Source organism: Canis lupus, chromosome 36, assembly GCF_011100685.1.
Source record: "Canis lupus familiaris isolate Mischka breed German Shepherd chromosome 36, alternate assembly UU_Cfam_GSD_1.0, whole genome shotgun sequence".
NCBI lineage: Eukaryota > Metazoa > Chordata > Mammalia > Carnivora > Canidae > Canis > Canis lupus.
In genome coordinates, this window is record NC_049257.1 from 22,033,388 (window position 1) to 22,055,574 (window position 22,187).

General features: G+C 37.8%; 1 long non-coding RNA gene across 1 annotated transcript in view; it reads right to left on the minus strand.

Moving 5' to 3' along the window:
• Positions 1-11,601: 11,601 nt before the first annotated feature.
• Positions 11,602-22,187, minus strand: part of LOC100688700 — a 32,318-nt gene continuing 21,732 nt past the window's right edge. Inside the window, exons 2-4 of the long non-coding RNA XR_005384784.1 lie at positions 16,150-16,254; positions 12,774-12,900; positions 11,602-12,319 (exon numbers count right to left, since the gene is read on the minus strand). This is a non-coding gene — a long non-coding RNA (uncharacterized LOC100688700). The remainder of the gene's footprint in view (positions 12,320-12,773; positions 12,901-16,149; positions 16,255-22,187) is intronic.

The following is a 22,187-nucleotide window of genomic DNA, read 5'->3' on the forward strand; positions in this document are numbered from 1 at the left end:
GCCCGCGGCTCCAGTCCCGCGCCCCGAGCCCGCGCTCTTCCCGCCGCCGCCGCCCGGCGAGTGGACCGCCGAGACTCGGGAGGTGGGGCGGGACACGCCCCGACAGGCTCGGAGCCCGCGGGAGGAGGGCGCGGCGGCGGGAGGCGCGGGCGCCCGGCCAGCCCGAGTCCGCCGCCCGGGGGGCCAGGCGGTCCCTGGAAGAGTCTCCGGGCCGCGCGATCGGCGCCTGGGAACGCGGCCGACTCCCGATCGAACACGATTAAAGGGGTGAAACGCACCGAGTTCCTTCCCCCTCCTCCCTCCCTTACCTCCCCAGCCCTCCCAATTCCCCGCCCCTTAATCCTCCAGCGTTTCCAGGAGGCCCCAGGGGAGCCCAAGTCCGAGGAAGTGTTGGTGCCTTGCGGGGGATCAGACCCCGAAGCCGACTCCGAGGAAATGAGGATGCTCAGAGACAGGGAGGATTATGTTCTGGGATGTGACTGTGGATTGTCGGTTCCTAGGATTCCTGGGACTGCCCGCGAAGACTGCCCAGCTCCTGTGGGCGTTCAGTAAATATTAATGGAACTGGATTTCCCCGAAATTAGCAAATGAATTTTCCCATCTAGCTTATGACTTTAACCAAATGCATGCGCCTGGGGGAGTGGGGAAAGGTGGTATCTGGAGGGGGTGGAGGGATTAAAACACGGTTCCTTGGATTAGGGTGACCTTGCCTAGCAGGAGCAAATAGCAGGGTGGATTTAAGGGCCTCGGGGGGCTTCCTTCCAAGCCAGTCCTGTAAATTGGGTGGTTTCTCTTCTTTTCATGAATGACTTTCCATCTCTTCCTTCTTTATCCACTATGTCTGGCAAGGCCACCAATGCTTCCCCTCCTACCAACATCCTAGGTCTTGTGGGTAAGGATTTCTCCTCTGTGGGAAGCTTTTCTTTCTCCAGACTTAGGGATGCTCCAGATCTGGCTTGTCTCAGCTAGTTAGACTGAGAAGAACATCAAGTTTCCCTTGAGCCTTTTCCAAACCTAGTGGTTAAATGTAGGTGATTTTCCAGGAAAGAACAGCAGACTGATAACCCTTTCTTGATGCTCAAGGGTCTCCTTTTGTGAGAAACAAAAGCAGACTGGGAACTATCCAGTACCTTGGGACAGCAGGACAATCTAGACATGCTCTTACAGAATGCCAGCAGTGGCAGTAATAGCAAAGCGCTAGAGAGGAAGCAAGCAGTGAATTTTATAGTGCTTCCACATGGCAGGCCACACAGCTGACTTGCACAGTAAATGAAGATTACTGCCAGATGGCCTCAGAGCTGAGCACACAGGTGTATCAAGTACTTGCTATGTACTGATCTTTTTTTTTTTTTTAAGTAGACTCCACACCCAACATGGGATTGAATTCAAAACCCTGAGATCAGCATGCTCTACCTACTGAGCCAGCCAGGCACCCCAGCACTGATCATTTTATGTTTTTTTTTTTTAAAAGATTTTATTTATTTATTTGCAACAGGGGGAGAGGCAAGAAGAGCTGGAGAGAATCTCAAACAGATTCTGTGCTGGAGACAGACTCGGGGCTGGATCTCAAGATCCTGAGATCATGACTTGAGCTGAATTCAAGAGTTGGACACCTTAACCAAGCACGCCAGCACTGATCACTTTAAATTAAGATATTAGTTTATCTTCACAACAGACTTATGAGTTAGGGAGTCTTTTCCCATTTGAAAGATAGAGAAACACTGAGAAGTTGAGTATCATAACCATGGTGCACAGTCAGTGGGTGCTAGAGCTGGGGTGCAGATCCATTTGGCTCCAGAGCGAGGCACACTCTTAGCTACGTCACTGGATTGTCTTCCACCTGTGTCAGCAGAGTCCTATAGATGCCAGGATTTAGGCTAGTAACAGAGATGCAGGGAGGGAGCAGAATGTTCTCTAAACACTCCTCTAACAGCACCAGAGTTGCAGATAGGAGGAAGAAAGCCTCCAATTCAAAAATTCCAAATTTCCCAGCTTAGTTAGCCTAATTAAGAACATGGCTGTCGCACTGAAAATGCAACTGTGAACAAAACAGAGACTCTGCTTTCATGGAGCTTACATTATGGTGGGGAGACAACCAATACACAAATAAGAAAATAAATATATAGAATAAGAGTGATAAGTGCTGTGAAGAAAAACAAAACTTGGCAAAGGATTAAATAAAGGGATGAGGTAGTGAAAGGCCTTTCAGAGGAGACATCTGAGCAGAAAATTGATGGAAATGAGGGAATGAGTTACATTGATATCTGCGAAAAATAATGCACAAGGTAGAGGAAGCAAATGCCAGAGATGTGGGACGTAATATATTTGGAGTTTTTAAGAAACATGAGAAAGACCACCTAGGAGACAGTGAATCAAGCACAGAATATTGATAGTTTGGAGATGTAAGCTGCTAAGGAAATAGTGGTGATCAAGAATTAAATTTTTAGGGGATCCCTGGGTGGCTCAGTGGTTTAGTGCCTGCCTTCAGCCCAGCGCATGATCCTGGAGACCTGGGATAGAGTCCCACGTCGGGCTCCCTGCATGGAGCCTGTTTCTCCCTCTGCCTGTGTCTCTGCCTCTTTCTCTCTGTGTCTCTCATGAATAAATAAATAAATAAATAAATAAACAAACAAATAAATAATAAATCTTTTAAAAAAAGAATTAAAATTTTAAAAATGATTAGCACAGTGCCTGATACAAAGAAAGTGCTCAATAAATGTCAGCTGCTGTATTACTTCTATATTATTATTGTTATCATTGCAAAGTAATAGTGTATGGAAACCTCATTGCATGTGATCACATCTCCGGTAACTTGAATGGAACATCAGTAAAGATGGTCAAAGTGGTATGCTGGACCTGGCTTGCAGGGGCTTACAAGAGCCTATTTAGCATCTCTTTCCAACTCCGTGTTCAGTGATTATTACGTAGCTTGCAGTCAGTCAGGATGGAAGTATTTACATGATGGAAATCAACAAATGCTACAAATTGGGATTTTTTTTTCCAGATTGCTAGTTGTTAAACATTCACCAACATTCAGTGAAAATAATTCAATTGTCCATCAACTGATGAATGGATAAATAAAATGTGGTATATACATAAAGTGGAATATTATTTGGCCATAATTAAAAGGAATTATACATATAATGACATATGCTACAACTTGAATGAACCTTAAAAACATTAAGTCAAAGAAGCCACTCACGAAGGACCATGTTTTGTATGACTTCATTTATATGAAATGTCCACAACAGACAAATCCAAAGACACAGAGAATATATTAGTGGTTGCCAGGAGATGAGGGGAGGGGACATAGAGAAGTGGCAGATGACTACTAAGAGGTATAGAGTCTCTTTTTGAGATAAATAATATTCTAAAATTAATTGTGCTGGTAACACAATTCTGTGGATATACTAAAATCCATTGAATTGTACACTTTAAACAGGTGAAATGTATGGTATGTGGATTATATCTCAATAAAGCTGTTATAAAAAAAATTTACCAGCCCATGACTTGTCATAAATCAGCAGCAATGTTGTGCATGAGGTAAGAAAAGCACTGAGTATCCTCAAAGAAGGGAGAGAAGTAGACCAGCCCTAGTCTGCTTGGAAACAGGTTTAATAAATAGTTATTTCCTTAATCCCATCTGCCATATAGTCATTATAAAAGCAGTTGTTTAGCATTTATCATGTTCCAGGCTCTGGGAGCAAAAGGAGACTAAGATAAAACCTCTGCCTTTGAAATTGAGGATCTCACAGTCTATAGCACCAAGAGCAGATGGAGTAGAAAATACTAGGAAGGGTGGGAAAATGAATTAAGCATTTCTGGCTTGGTTTTGAATTTGCTGTAGCCTTATTCCCTACTTGGTTTTTGAGGTCACTGAAGGAGTCAATGGTTGAAGAAGAAAGTGAGAAGGTGACAGGGAATACTCATAAGATAGTCCAAAGGGCTGCGATGGAAGGCTGCATAGTAAGATGTGTGTTGATGTGGTCCCAATTGTCATTTCCTCTTAATTTTCAATTTTTAGAATGGTATGCATTAGTCATGGTCCCAAGAGAAAACAGAGCACACTCAAAGTAATTCAAGAGTGTTAATTTACAAGGAGACTGATTATAAGGTGGAATATAAGCAAACTACTGGGATAGTGAAGACACTTGGGACTAGCAGCAACAGAGAAGTCACCACTGCTAGACATGATGGGAAGGTCACCAGGACCCAAAAGAAAAGAGGCTTATATAGTAATAACTGCTTTCAGAGGAGCAGTGACAGCCTGTCAAAGGATATCAACAGCTCAAATTGACCTCAAAGGAGAGGCATCAGGAATAAATAGCTTGAACTCATTCTCTCTCCCTCCTATCCCAACTAGAAGCTAGACCCAACTAGAAGCTAGAAGGTGTGCTGGAGCTTGTTGAAAGAATCCATATAGGTTACCCTTCCTAGGTAGAGAGTATCAGGTACAAAGAGGGATCTATATAAGCTATGGAGGGACAAATGGAAAATATCTGGCCCAATATGGAAACTTGAAGACATCCCCTTACAAAATAATGGATGCTATAAGCTCAAACAATTTTCTGCAATTATGCCCTCCTCTCTGTGTAATTCTGTAAATTCCACCAAAACTGTCTGTAACAGATTCTACATTTGCAGCCAACAGAACCCTATTGTAGGGCACTAACCCTGAAAAAGTATGATACTGTGATGACAAATCAATCAGCTCAAGGAAGAAGCTCTACAGACTCCCTCTGTATCTACCCCTTCTTCCCTTCCACCAAGCCAGAAATATTGCCCAAGTAGCCTCTCACTGAAGAATAGAGAAGGTATAGGGGCCTTCTCGCTTGTAGTTTTTAAGATCAAGGGTTTCCTTTTTGATTCCTTACTGATTGATCATTCTTTCTGTCAAAGCACTGGCTTACATGCAAGATAACTTTTGTCATTCCAAAGGGGATCTATTACATTTTAGAATGAGATGGAACTTTAGAGATCATTTAATAATCCACTCTCATTTTGCACACATGGAAACTGAGATCTAAAGCAGACACATAAAAAAAATAAATAAATAAATAAAGCAGACACATAACTCCTCCAAAGTCATCTGCTTAGCACAACCGCTGATCTGCTTCTGGTTTCATCCCATCCTTCTGAACATCCCACAACTTAAAACCATTATCTTGAAGCCCAATGAATTTCTGTCTCCTAATCATTCCATCTCCAAAAACAGATTTTTACTATATCAACAATAGGCATTATCAGATATGTTGATGCAATTTTCAAAATGAAACATTCACTTCAAAAAAATTAAAATTGGCATATTATTATTTTAGGAAATAGAGGTCCATGGGATCAAACAAAAAAAAAAAGGTTATTCCAATTCCAAAAAGATTAAAAGTCTCTAAACTGTAAGTTCTATGGAGATATTTATATTTTATCTTTATAGGAATTTAGTATCAGAAGTTGGTCATGGTCTATGCCAAATCCAAAACCTGAGGAGCTGTATATCTGAGGTTTTCCAGAGAAACAGAACCAATAAAACCAAAAAGTATTATGTCCATATTCATACATACATACATACATACATATAGAGATTTCTTATGAGGGACTTACATGATTATAGAGGCTAAGTCCCATGCTATGCTGTCTATAAATTGGAAATCCGGAAAAGCTAGTGGTATAATTCAGTGCAAGTCCAAAGACCTGAGAACAAGGGGAGTGATAATATAAATCCCAGTCCAAGGGCAGAAGAAGATGAGATGGGGTGTTCCAGCTCAACTGGTAAGGGCTGACTTCCCTTTTTTCCACGTTTTGTCCTATTTAGGATGTCAGTGGAATGAATGGTTGGTGTCCAATCCCACAGGAGAGGGCATTCTACTGAGTCTTTCATTCAAATGCTAATCTCATCTAGAAATACCCTCACAGACACCACAAAACAATGTTTAATCTGGGTACCCTGTTGCCTACTCAAGAGGACACAAAATTAAGCATCACAGGTGTCTTACTTGGTTTTAAATTTTGTAAGCACTTTCTTCCCCCATTTTATTTGTGTAGAATCTTAACATGTGTCTATGTTTTAAATTGTTATTCTCTATCCTAGTAGTGATTTCATCTTAATCTAGTACAAATTTGTAACCCACAGTAACTGACAAGACAATAATAAATTTACAAAGTAACTGGGTAGATGAATATATGCCACAAAGGGTAAATTAGATTAGCATAAGGTGAAAGTTACTTTCTCCATCATATAAAAGGTACTGCTGCCATGCTGCCCTTCTGTACAAAGGCTTACCAAGCTTGCATCATATTTGTTAATGTCCCATTGGCCAAAGCCAATCATAGACAAATGCAGTCAGAGGAGTGACAAGAATGGAATATTTACAGATGTGGTTTATTGGGAGCCACTGATTTAACAGTTAATCACACAAGCTCCCTCCTAAATCCCCAACCCACATTTCCAACTGCTACAAAGCATTTGCTCCTATATGTCTCACAGACACCTCAAATTTATCATTTTCAAGATCACTCTCATTCTTCTCCATCTTAAACACTCAATGTGAGGATTATCTTACCTCAGAAATCTCTTTTTGAATCTAGCTTTTCTCCAAACTCACTCAACTTAATTCAAGTCTTCATTTATCCATTCTCTACCAAACAGTGTTGTCTTCCACAAGTGTAATAAATGGCACAGACTAGCCTATAAATTTTTATTTATAGGATTAAGTCCTTGTCAAAGATGTGCAGTGGGTTGAATGGTAAACCTTCAAAAGATACGTCCTCCCAGAAACTGTGAATGTGATCTTATTTGGAAAGAGAGTCTTTGCAGATTTAATTAAGGATCTCAAGATAAGATCATCCTAAACTCAGAGTAGGTCCTAAATCCCATGACACTTTTCCTTCTAAGACACAGAGGAGAAGACTGAGACACATAGAGGAGAAAGTCATGTGAAGACAGAAGTATATAGAGGTTGGAGTGATGAACCTACAAGCCAAAGAATACCAAGGATTGCTGGCCGTCCACCACAAGCTAGGAAAGAGACATGGAATGAATTCAGAGCATCCAGAAAAAAATTAACTTCCCCAACACCTGGAATTTGGAGTTCCTGGTCTCTGGAACTATCAGAGAATAAGTTTCTGTTTTCTTAAGCCACCAGGTTTGTGGTAATTTGTTACAACAGCCCTGAGAAACTAATGGAAGAGGAAGACCCTTCATCACTGCTATTTTCCATCTCTTCTTTTCCTTTTCCTTATCGTCTGCTACTCCCTGCCGAAAATTCTCAAAGCATACAGATCCCTTCTCTCTTCTGGGCTTTCTCCTCAATGCCTTTCTCCCCTTTCCTGGCTCTCAAACTTCTATTTTCCATTAAGAACTATTTGAAAGTTGGGATCCTTGGGTGGCGCAGCAGTTTAGCGCCTGCCTTTGGCCCAGGGCGCGATCCTGGAGACCAGGGATCAAATCCCACGTCGGGCTCCCTGGGGCATGGAGTCCGCTTCTCCCTCTGCCTATGTCTCTGTCTCTCTCTGTGTGTGACTATCATAAATAAATAAAAATTTAAAAAAAGAACTATTTGAAAGTCACATCTTCTATGAAGTTTTACCTGCTTTCATATTATGAAGCTGTGTTCTGTCTTCCAGTGTAATCTGTCATGGTTCCACACATTTTGGTCAGATACCTGCTATAAATATTTGGTATTTGTTCAACCTAATATAATACATTCAATTCTCCATTTAAAATTTGTTTACATTAAATCACATTTCCTTATTCTTTTATCTTTTTTTTAATTTAGAAACTGAAACCACTCTGAGCAATAAGCCACTTGCATTCATAATTATATTAAAGAATACTAAGTACCTAGAAGGCAAATTTTTAAAATTTCAAAGATACCCAGCTGAACAATGATGACCAATGAAGGTAGAAAAATAAGCTTCATATGATAAACCAGACAAGTACTGTATTATATCACTTATATGTGGAATATAAAAAAGTCAAACATATACCAAAAATTAAAAAAAAAAAAAGGGAGAGAGAGTATGTGTAAAATAGTAGTTACCAGGGAAGCAGGAAGAGGATAAGATTGATGGTATTTAAGGGTACAAACTTGTAACACATACTAAAATAGCCACAGAGATATAATGCACAGTTTGTTGAACATAGACAATAATGTTGTACTATAAGTATGTAATATGATAAGTATTACAACCACAACCATCATATATAAATATATCAAAGTAATATGATGTACCCCTTTAATTTACACAATGTTGATGTCAAATTTACCCAATAAAAAGTTTAAAAAAGAGAGAGGAAAATACACTACAATATCACGCCATAAATGCCTTATTGTTTTCTTCTTAAAATCAATACATATTTTATCTCAGAAGAAAAATTAGCAATAATCAAAGTATCTTGTTGAAGAATGATTTGCTGATAAAATAAATTGATTGGCTTTTAACTATTTCAAACTATTTTCTCTACATTTAGAAACTCAAACTTAGTAGAATATGGGCAGATTCAATATTTTAAAAATACCCTGATCTTTATAAGGTAATTTGCTAAAATTTCTTAAATTATCAGTGCTGAGTCAGACATTGAAGATATAATGTAAGGATATCCCTTTCTTCAAAGAACATTTACAGTCTAGCTAGGGAGATAAAATATTTACATTAAAGTACAAGTGATAACAACATAAGATACCATTGATTGAGTATAACAACCAATGAAATCTATATAAAAAAATACAAATATTCTTAAATGCCAAATGATACTGTTTGTATTCAATAATAATCCACAATTAATATTAATATTCAAAGTGTAGAATTACTAATATCAGAACAAAAAGAAGAAAAAAATGGGGGAAATTTCACAAGTGAATGCTTTGGTTTTTACTTAAAGAACTAATATAAAAGAAGGGTGCAAACTAAATGCAGCAATACGTTAAAAGGATCATATACCATAATCAAGTGGATTTATTCCCGGGATGCAAGAATGGTTCAATATCCATAAACTAGTCAATGTGATACACCACATTAACAAAATGAAGGATAAAAACCACATAATCATCTCAGTAGATGCAGAAAAAGCACTTAACAAAAATCAACATCCATTTATGACAAAAACTCTCAACAAAGTGGGGATAGAGGGAATGTATCTCAACATAACAAAGGCCATATATGACAATTACACAGCTAACATCATACTCAAAGGTGAAAAGCTGAAAGCTTTTTCTCTAAGATTTGAATAAGACAAGGATGCCCACTCTTGCCACTTCTATTGAACACAGTATTTTTGAATTCGTAACCAGAGCAAACAGACAAGAAAAAGGAATAAAATGCAGCAAAATTGGAAAGGAAGAAATAAAACTGTCATTAATTGCAGATACAATAATATTATACATAAAACCGTAAATACTCCATCAAAAAACTATTAGAACTAATAAATTTAATATAGTTGCAGGATATAAAATCAGTACACAAAAATCTGCTGTACCTATATACACTAATAATGAATTATTAGAAAGAAAAATTAAGAAAACGACTACATTTACAATAGCATCAAAAAGAAGAAAATACCTAGGAAAAAATTTAACCAAGAAAGTAAAAGACCTATATATTGAAAACTACAAGACATTAATGAAAAAAAATTAAAGAAAATACAAATAAGTGGAAGAACATTCCATGCTCAAGGACTGAAAGAATCAGTATTGTTAAAATATCCACACTACCCAAAGTAATCTACAAATCCAATGCAATCCCTATCAAAATTCCAATGGCATTTTCACAGAAATAGGACAAATAAATAATCCTAAAATTTGTACAGAATTACAAAAGACCCTGAATAGCCAAAGCAATCTTGAAAAAGGAAAAACAAAGCTGGAGGCATCATGTTCCCTGATTTCAAACTATATTGCAAAGCTACCATAATTTTAAAAGTATGATATTGGCATAAAAACAGAAGTATAGATCAACAGAACAAAACAGAGAGCTGAGAAATAAACCCATGCATATATGGTGAATTAATTTGTGACAAATGAGCCAAGAATACCTGTAGGGAAGGACAGTTTCTTTGATAAATGGTGTTGGGAAAACTGGACAGCCACATGTAAAAGAATGAAGCTTGACAACTATCTTATACCAAACACAAAAATTAACTAAAAAATGGATTAAAGACTTGAATGCAAAATCTGAAACCATGAAACTCCTAGAAGAAAACATAGATGGAAAGCTCCTTGACATAGGTCTTAACGATGATTTTTTTTTATCCTAACACGAAAAGCAAAAGCAAGAAAAGCAAAAATGAACAAGTCTGACTATATCAAATTAAAGATCTTCTGTACAGCAAAGGAAACGATAAAAAAAAATGAAACAGCAACTTACTGAGTGGAAGACAATATTTGCAAATCATATAACTAATAAGGGGCTAACCATCAAAATTTATAAAGAGTTCATATAGCAAAAAAAAAACAAAACAAAACATAAAACCCCATAAAAAATCCAGTTTTTAAAAATGGGCAGAAGATATTTTCCCAAAGACACAGAGATGGTCAACAGGCATATGAGAAGGTGCTCAACATCATTAATTATCAGGGAAATGCAAATCAAATCTATAATTAGATATCACCTCACACTTATTAGGATGGCTATTAATGTACAAGAAATAACAAACGGCAAGGATGTGAAGGAAAAGGAACTCTTCCGCACTGTTGATGGGATGTAAATTAGTGCAGTCACTATGGAAAACAGTATGGAGGTACCTTAAAAAATTAAAGATAGAACTATCAAGAGGCACCTGGGTGGCTCAGTCACTTTAGTGTCTGACTTTGGCTCAGGTTGTGATCTCAGGATCCTAGGATCAAGCCCCATCATCGGGCTCCACGTTCAGTGGAGAGTCATCTTCTCACCCTCTCCCATTGCCCCCCTCCCTATGGCTTTTGCACACACTCTCTCTCTCTCTCAAATAAATAAAATCTTTAAAAAAAAAAAAAAAGAACTACTATATGACCCAGCAACTCCAATTCTGGTATTTACTCAAAGAAGGTAAAAACACAAACTTGAAAAGATGCATCCCCATCTTCATTGCAGAACTAGTCACAATAGCCAAGATACAGAAGAACCAAAGGGCCCATTGATGAATGAATGGATAAAAAATTGTGGTATATACATACAATGGAGTATCATCCAGCCATAGAAAAAAATGAAATCTTTTTTTTTAAGATTTTATTTATTTATTTACAGAGACACAGAGAGAGAGAGAGGCAGAGACACGGGCAGAGGGAGAAGCAGGCCCCGTGCAGGGAGCCTGATGCGGGACCCATCCAGGGTCCCCAGGATCACACCCTGGCTGCAGGCGGCGCTAAACCGCTGCGCCACCTGGGCTGCCCGAAAAAAAATGAAATCTTGCCATTTACAACAACATGGATAGAATTGGATGGCATTATGCTAAGTGAAATAAGTCAGACAAATACCGTTATGATCTCACTTACAATGTGGAATTTTAAAAAACAAACAACAAACAAAAACTCATAGCAAACAGGTTGGTGGTTGCCAGAGATGGGGGAATGGGTGAACAGGGTCAAAAGGTACAAACTTCCAGTTTTAAAATAAGTCATGGGGATGAAATGTATAGCATGATGACTATAGTTTAATAATGCTGCATTGAATATTTGAAAGATGTTGAGAGAATAAACAAATATTCTCATCATAAGAAAGAAGTTTTTGTAACTACACATGGTGATGGATGCTAACTAGTCTCACTAATAGTGTTCATTTTGCAACATATATTGAATCATTGTGTTTTACTCTTGAAACTGATAGGTGTCAATTATACCGCAATAAAAAACAAATTTAAAAAATAGAGCAAAGCTAGCACCTAGGGTGTGATTGGCCCAGGCAATAAGTAAATTAAAGAGCAAAGAGGCTGGGTCCAACAGAGCGACGGTCTGAAGTGAAAATATGAGCAAAGGAAATGCTTGCACATGTTTACGGTAGATGGTATCTTCGTTGCCATTATTCACTACCCTCTTCCTTCTAATAGGATGACATATTACTGTTATTTGACTTGACATTCCTCCTGCAGGGAGAGCATACCTCCCCACCTCATTGGCATTGGGCTTGGCCACTTAATATGTTTTGGTCACTGGAATGTGAGCACTCATAACATATACCATAGCTGAGCAGAAGCTTTATGAAGAATCATCAGGAGCTTCTTCTAGGGCTTTTGATCTCTCCCTCTGCCACGAGAATAGGAATGTCCCATATAGGTGCTTCCTCTTTAACATGGGTCCCAGAATGAGAAGATACTTAGAACAGAGCCACAGCTGACCACAGGCTACATGCTCTGTGAATAAGCAATAAATGTTTTTGTTGTCCCAAGTCCATGAGATTTTCTTACTATAGCACAGTTGACTAATACAGAAATTGCTACCTAGAAGTAGGATGCTGCTCTGTAACCCTGTCCTTAGCACCAGATAGAGTGTAACATGGAAACTGCTTATTTGGAGCTACAAAAAGGTGATCCATATTAAGTAGGGATCAAATATTTGGTGAGTGAAATCGTCACCTACAATGGCTTGAACAACAGGAGATAAGCCTAATGAATTTATGGCTTCGGTGAAGAGAAACAAATGGTTCTGTACATGAAGTATATTTGAAAATGAGAGATCTGGCCCAATCCTCCAAATGTAATAAATAGTGCCCCTTTCTGCAGCCTTTCCTCTGCTTTCTTAGTGCCTGTCACCAGCCCTTATGCCCTCATGCAACACCCCACCCCTATGGTGGTGCCCCAGTCCTACCTGTCTCTACAACCATAATATTCTGTGCTTAAATGAGTCCCTGCTTTGTGGAGAATGAAGAATTCGGACTGAAGAAAATGTGATTTTGAACTCACGAGTTGATGATAATGATCACTGAGTGAAAAATCTAGAGAAGAAAATTTGATTGTTAATTCTTCCCTATGTTAATATTTTAGAAAAATGTGATGTTGAGGGAGAATAAGCAAATACTCTTAAAAATCATGCTATATTATACACAACATCTTGTGGGACACGAGAGTTCAATTAAAAAATTATTCTTCTTGAACTAAATAACATGTTGTTTTCCACAAGAACCACTGACTAGAGGTCTTCATCTGGAAAGTACTTCACTTGCTAGTATAAAGAATTTTAAGAACACAGCAAGTAACAATGTTCCCTGCTTTCTGAAGAGTTCCCTGTTCCTTCTGAAACACACAAATAATTGCCAAGATAACTGATCTCACATTCTTACTCTAATGAAATGAAATGACACTCATTCTTTCAGATCCTTACCAAGACATATTTTAGAATTGCCTATGCTAAAAGTGATAAATCATATATAATCATCCAACTGTAATACTTTCCAAATATATTTTTGTTGATATGCAATCAGCATTAACATTTCCTTTCTACTGAAGTTTCTCAGTTCCTGTTAATGGTCCTATAAAACAAGGATACTGGGCAGCCCAGGTGGCTCAGCGGTTTAACACTGCCTTCAGCCCAGGGCCTGATTCTGGAGACCCTGGATCGAGTCCCACGTCAGGCTCCCTGCGTGGAGCCTGCTTCTTCCTCTGCCTGTGTCTCTGCGTCTCTCTCTCTCTCTCTCTCTGTGTGTGTGTCTCACGAATAAATAAATAAAAATCTTAAAAAAATAGGGATCCCTGGGTGGCGCAGTGGTTTAGCGCCTGCCTTTGGCCCAGGGCGCGATCCTGGAGACCCGGGATCGAATCCCACGTCAGGCTCCCGGTGCATGGAGCCTGCTTCTCCCTCTGCCTGTGTCTCTGCCTCTCTCTCTCTCTGTGACTATCATAAATAAATAAAAAAAATTAAAAAAAAAAATTATATTAAAAATCTTAAAAAAATAAAACAAGGATACTTCTTAAAGATTTCATAGCAATCTGTTCTCTGATTAATGTGAATCTTTCTTCTATTTAATCTTTAATTCAAGTTTAGTAGACAATGGTAAACTCCAGTAACTTGACCACCTTACAGGTTGTCAAGTTCATTATATTTTCTTTTGCTCATCAAAGTACCTCAAATTTAGGTTGGAGAGTACCTAGAGAGTAATCCCCTTTGAAGTTCTTGTTATCATAAGGGGGTGTGTTGCACAGACACACTACCCGTATCAGTTAGGGTTTGACCAGGAATGCTGGACCACTGTGAGCGATGGGAATGAGGGGATTACTAAAGGAGACCTTACACAATTTGAGGAGAAGAGGAACACAGGTCCCGAAGGGAGCACCTCAAGGATCAGAGCAAAGTTGCTAAGTGCACAAAGGAGAACTGGGGAAGGCTGTGGAAGGTTTGACTCTGCATTTGGTGATGGGCCTAAAGTTACTATAGGTCAGTAGGGCAAATAGGAAGGAGCAGAAGCAAAGTAGACACAGGAAGGACAAACTTGTGATGACAAATTGGTATCGTTTCGTCTGTTTCTCATCATTCCAGACCTTTATTACATGGATGGCCCAAGACTCAAACTAAAAGAGATCTGGTAGGCGATGGAGAAACTGAGGGCCCAGCTGCTGCCCAACAACATGAAGGCTACTGTCAACAGATGAGCGACAAGTGTGGGTTGCACCTGGCGCCCTGCACTGACCTTACAAATGTGAAGGCTTTTCCCTAACTCTGCTGCTTTCTAGAATCAGGCAGATGTCTCACGTGACTAGTCCTAACCAAGAACCATACAGAAATCTGGCAAACACAGTTGATGACACAAGATAAAATTACACAGTGCCCAGAATCCCTTCATATAAATTGACCCAAAGATGGATTTAAGCCTCTCAGAGACCCCATACATTAATTCAATAATAAAGCCTATCATACTACAGAATCTTAATTACTGCATTTATTTGCAAATTTTCTCCAAAACTTTTTCTTTCTTTCTTTTTTTAAAGATTTTAAAATTTATTTACTCATGAGAGACACAGAGAGAGAGGCAGAGACACAGGCAGAGGGAGAAGCAGGCTCCACATGGGACTCGATCCCAGGACTCCAGGATCACGTCCTGGGCCAAAGGCAGACACTCAACCACTGAGCCATCCAGGGGTCCCCAAACTTTTTTCTAATGCCAGAAACATCACTACAAGCAAAGAGGTATTTATTTTGCTCTTACAAAGATAAACACAAATGTAAAGCAACACTCAACATCTTATCATTGTTTGATTTTTTAAATGCAAAAAATCTACTTAATACTTCTTTATTTCCACCCAACTGACCTTTACCATCTCAGTTCTCCTCACATTATCTTCTTCCTGCTTCTCCTAGGGCAAAAAGTATTTAAACTCCAAACACAAGAGCTTCCTTCTTGCTCTTCCCTGCAATGTGGCTTTTTGTCAAAGCCACCAAACCTATCTGTCAGAGTTGTATAAAAATGACCTATAATTACAAATATGAATTAAGTTCAAGTTCTTTCTTACAGAGTTCTCTGTCCCATGTAAATTAAAATATGAGGTATGTTACCAAATTCTATATCCTTGCAAACCCAACTCAGCTCTGAGACTGGTAACATCCCTAACACACTCTTGGAGTCCCTACAGATGTCTCGGTCCTCATCAAAGAATTTCTCCAAGGAGAGAATAATAAGCTCAACTTGGTCAAGTGTACCTTGGTCCCCAGGGACACACTCTTCTATTCAGTAGTGGCACTGAGCTCCCACTTGCCAGAAGCATTAAAATTAAGTCTAAGCCCTGAGTGGACTTAATAAAACCTTCTGAAAATCACAGCTTTTTCAATATTCCCTTCACTTTGAAAATTTGGGGTTAGGGTGACTTCTAAGTAGTAGCATAAGTTAACTAACATATTATCCCTAGTATATGGTAAAACGTCACCAGGAATTGAGGCAGAAGATCCAAATGCTGGTTCTGGCACAAGTCTCAATGAGAAGGTAAAAATGTACCTTATGGGGTGTTGTTGTGAAGTGGAAATTAGATAATGGATATCCTATTCTCACCCATAATGACTCCTGACCAGTCCATTACCCAACTCTTTGGTAAGGAAAGACCTTCTCTTTCTTGCACTAGGCCATACACTTGGGTAATGGAGTGCTTGTAGGACTGCATAGCTATTTCAGGGGCCACCTCACACCACACAGAACCACTATTCTCTTCCACACAGGCCCTGTGGTGGACTTGCTATGCCATGCCTCATAGCTACTTACTGTGAGGTAGGAGGTCTTTCCAATTAATGGTAAGGGTTATTTTTTTCTTCTTCCTCTTTCTCAGGGTACATGGTACCTCTCCGTGCAGTCCAGCCTTCCATTACTCTGGATTAGAAAGGTACCATAAAAGGATTAATGTAAAAATGCTATATGTTATGTGACATAAATGCTTATTAATGTAGAACATACTTTTCTCCTTCTCTCTAGGTTTTATTTTATATCACTCATGGTCAAAAAATTACCTTTTGTTCCAATAATATTCCTAAGATAAGATCAATTATTGACTTTATTTTTTTCTTAAAGTTACTTATAATAAAGCTATAACAATAAATACAATAAAGTTATAATAAAGGCAAATGTATAACCAAACATAGCTTACTGAAAACTAAAGCTAAGTTCTGCCATATTTACATTTCAGTTACAGAGAAATAAGTATGTGGAATTTATTTTCATCATCAATAGCAGCTTCTAGGCTTATAAAATATTTTGTGCCTGTAGGGACTACTGAAGCACAATCGATTTTAGTTCTCTTTCCTCTCCTCCTCCATGCTGACCTTATTGAGCAGACAAAAGTCAGTCCAAACTCAGAAAGGCATCTGATTAGTAGATTACACACAATCAAAAATTTAAACCTTTTTTTTAAATGTTAAACTTACTACAGGCTGATCAAAAAAGATCAAATATGACTTACTTAAACATGCAATATTTGATATTGGAAAATTTTGGCTTATAACTAATATTTTCTAAGTTGCAAGATGTTGCCTGTTTCAAATATTGAATAAGCTTTTTTCTCCCACTCTTCTTTCTAAGACCAGCAAAGACCATTTTAGTTCCAGGGATATATTTCTTTGGGTTCTCCAAATATTCCATCAGAGTTTCCTCTCCCCAGATAATACCTATAAAGGTGAAAGTAAGTTTTAAGTTTGTGTAGTTATATTTGTAAGGCTTACTTTCTGATGTGACCCACATATGTGAACAAAAGATTACTCTTAGATTCAATAGGAAGGCCACCATAACTGGGAATACTTACAGTTTCTGACCTACAAGAAAATTCTAAAATTAGTCTTTGGTGCTCTACTCTCCAGGTTCCCTATAGAAATCTAATACTCACATGCTGTTCAGCATGATCCAAGGTACACCAATAAACTGCCAACCAAAGCCGTACCCCCACCCTCCTAGAATCACAGAGTTCCTTCTAGAAGAGATCTTAGAAATTAATCTAACCCCTCACATTGCAGATGAGTAAATGATCCAAACAGAGAATTTGTCCTAGGAGACAAGATGACTTAAAGTCAAGAATTTCTTATTTTTTCTTCCAATCATAGGATGTTGCCTCTGTCCAAATTTCTGTCAAAAGTCTATGATTTCAGGAATCCAGTTTTACAATGAGAGAACGGTTGTCTCTTTCTTTTTTTCTTTTCTAAAACCAGTCAAAAAGAATACGGACACAGAGAAACAGAAATGCTAACTCCATTTTTGATAAAATATTCAGGGAGCACCTATACTCCAAACTTGATATAATTAGAACACTGCCAAAATCATAAAGCCTGGACCAGAGTAAGAGGACACCTATCACTAATGATCTCAAAAGAAAACAAGTTCTCCAAAGTAGGTGACATATCCTAAGTAGCAAGTCATAGTCCTCTGGCCCAAAAAGAGGAGAGTGTATATAAGCTGGCTGTGAAAGTCTCCCTAAGTTCAAATTGACACTCTGGAGGGTCAAGGGAGCCATGATTGAAGAAGAAAACACAGACATTCCATTTTTTTTAGACATTCCGTTTTTAAAAGAAGCCTTCTACCTTTTGATTTCCATCTGCACAGAATATCTTTTCCATCCCTCCACTTTCAGTCTATGTGTGTCCTTACATCTGAAGTGAATCTCTTGTAGGTAACATATAAATGGGTCTTTATTCCTTTTACTCATTCAGTCACCCTATCCTTTTGATTGGAACATTTAGTCCATTTATATTTAAAGTAATTAAGGATAAGTTATATATACTTATTACCATTTTGTTAATTGTTTTCTGGGGTGTTTTTATAGGTCTTCTCTATTCTTTCCTTCTCTTGCTCTCTTCCCTTACAGTTTGATGGCTTTCTTTGGTGTTACACTTAGATTCCTTTCTCTTTATTATGTAGTATTATTTATTATTATTTTTACACTTAGAGTCCTTAGATTCCTTTCTCTTTATTATTTATTTTTAAATTATTTTTTATTATTTATTATTACAAGTTTTCAATTTGTGGTTACCATTAGAGTTATACATCACAGCTTATATGTATAGCAATCTATATTGAGTTGATGGTCCTAAACACATTCTAAAAACAGTACATTTTTACTCCCCCCTCCATGTTTTATATACATGATACCATATTTTATCTTTCTATTTTGTGCATCCCTTCACTAGTTTTTGTAGATTTAACTGAGTTTACTACTTTTGAGCTTTAACTGCTATACTGGCTTTATTTTTTTTAATATGTATTTATTCATGAGAGACACAGAGAAAGAAAGGCAGAGACATAGGTAGAGGGAGAAGCAGGCTCTTCATAGGGAGCCCAATGTGGAACTCAATCCCGGATCCTGGAATCACATCCTGAGCTGAAGGCAGATGCTCAACCGCTGAGCCACCCAGGTGTCCCAAGCCATATTGGCTTTAAAAGTGATTAATCTACTACATAAACTATATTTCCTTTTACCTGTGAAATTTTTTTTCCTTTCATAATTTTCTTACTTTGAATTATGGCCTTTCCTTCTCAGTTAAAGAATTTCCTTTAATATCTCTTATAAGACCCGTTTAGTGATGATGAACTGCTTTAATTTTTGCTTGGGAAATTCTATCTCTCCTTCTGTTCTGAATGATAACCTTTCTGGGCAGAATATTTCTGGTTATAAAGTTTTTTCCCTCAACTCTTTGAATACATTTCACTCCCTTCTGGCCTGCAAAGTTTCTGCTGAAAAATCAGCTGATAGTCTTATCGGGTTTCCCTTACATGTAACTGTTTTCATTTCTTTTTTTCTGTTTTAAAATTCTCTTTATCAGTACTTTTTGCCATTTTAATTATGTGTTTTGGTGTAGACTCCTTGGGTTCATCTTGTTAGGGAGGGGTCTCTGTGCTTCTTGGATCTGGATGTCTGTTTCCTTCCCCAAATTAGGGAAGTTTTCAGCTATTATCTCTTCAAATAAGTTTCCTGCCCCCTTTCTCTCTCCTCCTTCTGGGATCCCCATAATAAAAAATGCTTGGTAATGTTGTAGAGGTCCCTTAACCTGTTCTCATCTTTTATTTTTCTTTTATTTTTTTGTTGTTCAGCTTGATGGCTTTCCATTACCTTGTCTTCCATATCACTGGTAGTTCCTCTTCCTCCTCTAATCTTGATTTCCTCTAGCATATTTTTTATTTCAATTATTGAATTCTTCACCTCTGACTGGTTCTTTTATATTCTATACCTTTTTGTTGAAGTTGAAGTTCCTGATGTTAAGCCCCATTGATTTTCAAGCCAGATGTTATGGGGATTTCTATTCCAGTTCAAGCCCCCTGTGCCTGGTGTGGATTCTGATTTTCTTGGTTCTCTGTGCTTATGATGTCCCTCCTATTGTGTGTTGGGGGTTTGATTCCAAATTGTGTTCCCACCCCTTCTACTCTTTTTGATGTGAACTTCTTTTTGTGATTGGCTGTGGAAGGTCCCTTCTGCCAGTTTTCAGAGTTAGTTGCAGAGATCTCACTATATTATCTCAGTGTGTCCATAGGATGAGGTGAGCTCAGGATCCTCTCACTCTGCCAGCTTCCTAAAACTTCCTGAATTTGACTTTTTAAGATTCTACATGTAAGTGACATTATATTTTTTTCTCCAACTTACTTCACTCAGCATAAATGCATTCAAGGTTCATCCAAATTTTTGCAAATGGCTAAACTTCCTTCTTTCTCAGAGTTGAACATTCTATCATATATACATTTACCACATCTTTCTCCACTCATCTGTTGACAAACACATAGGTTGTTTCCATAGCTTGGCTATTGCAAATAATGCTGTAATGAACATAGGATGTAGATATCTCTCCCAGATCCTGTTTTTATTTCCTTTGGATACATACCCAGAGATGAGATTACTAGACTGCATGACAGTTACTTTTAATTTTTAATGAATCTCCACATTGTTCTCCATGGTAGCTGCACCAATTTGCATTTCTACCACCAGTTCATAAGTGTTTCTTTTTCTCTACAGCTTTGCCAACACTTGACACAAGACACAAGACAATTTCTTGTCTTTCTGTTGATAGCAATCTAATAGGCATCAGGTGATATCTCACTGTGGTTTCATTTGCATTTCCCTGACAATTAGTGATGTTGAACACTTTTTTTATGTACCTGTTGTCCAATTATAAGTCTTCTGTGGGAAAGTATTCAGTTCTTCTGCCTATTTTTTAATTGTTTTGTTGTTTTGGGTTTTTTTGCTATTGTGTTACATCCATTCTTTATATATGTTGAATATCAACCCTTTACCAGATACAAAATTTGCAAATATTTTCTCCCATTCCATAGGTTGCTTTTTCATTTTGTTGACTATTTATTTTGCTGTGCAGAAGCTTTTTAGTTTGATGTAATCCCACTTAATGCCTGTTGTTCTTGTTGCTTGTGCTTTTGGTGTCAATGTCCAGATTATTACAAAGACCAATGTCAAGGAACTTTTTCCCTATGTTTTCTTCTAGAAGTCTTAGAGTTTCAAGTCTTATATTTAATTTAATTAGGTCTCTAATTCATTTCAAGTTAATTTTTATGAGTGATGTATATAGGGATTCAATTTCATTCTGCTACTTATTATTATGTAATCAGTAAAACAAATAGTAATATTATATCCCCACACCAGTCACAAAGATTACTTAAATTATCTGACTTAAGGAAATTTTATTACTAATTCTTGAATAATGTTAAAGCCAAGCCTTCTATACAGCTTTTAATATTTGACAACAACCTACAATAAAAGATTTGTAATCAGTTTTAATATTATTTCCAATGATGTCAACAATAAAATCCTCTAAATATTAGCAGTTAGAGAAACAAATATCAGGTTATAAATAGTCTACAAGTTAGAACTCAAAAGCTAACTGCTCTTGTAATGTGTCAATAAATAATAAAATGACACTATAGAAAAATATTACTTTAAAAACTAAAGAACCATATAAATTCAAATAATAAATCCAAGTTTCAGGTTGATTTATTCAATAGTCTATCAACTAGAAATCCTATTGCAATACATGCAATTAGAATCTGACACTAACTTCCTGAATTTGAACAGATTCCACAGACCCCAGTAATTCTGCCTCATTTCAGACACCAGCTACAAGTTTGGGGTCCTAGACCACCTCAAATTCTAACCAACTGGCTATAAATTTGAGGGTTCCCAGGACCCCCTCAAGTCTGATAATTTGCTAAAACAATTTAAAGAACTCAGGAAAGCACTATCCTTACAGTTTTAATATGAAGGATACAAATCAGGACCAGCAAGATAAAGAGATCCATATGATAAAGTCTGGGAAAGTCCCAAACACAGAGCTTCTGGATCCTGTCCCTAGAGAATCTTCTAGTACACCTTGTGCTCACCAACCAGGAAGCTTAACCAGAGTTTCCAATTAACATGGCTAGAGTTTTTATTGGTGTTTTATTACATAAGACTGCCTATTGAATCATGAGCCATGTGATGGAACTCATTCTCCAGCTCCTATCCCCTAACCCTAAGGTTGGACTGATATGTCACATAGCCCAAAGCTCCAACTCTCTAATTACATAGTTGGCCTTTCAACGTTGGCCACCTCCATCCTGAAACTATCTGGGAGCCTACCATAAGTCATCTCACAAGCATAAACTCAGGTGGTGGTCCCAGGGCCCAAACTTAAAATAAAAGAAACATTCTTATCACTTGGGAAATTCTAAGGTTTTAGAGATTCCCTCCTAGAAACCTAGGACAAAGACCAGACAAATTCTTTACTATAGAATATCTATTAACAGGATTTTTGCACATACTAAACAGAATTATATTGTGTTCA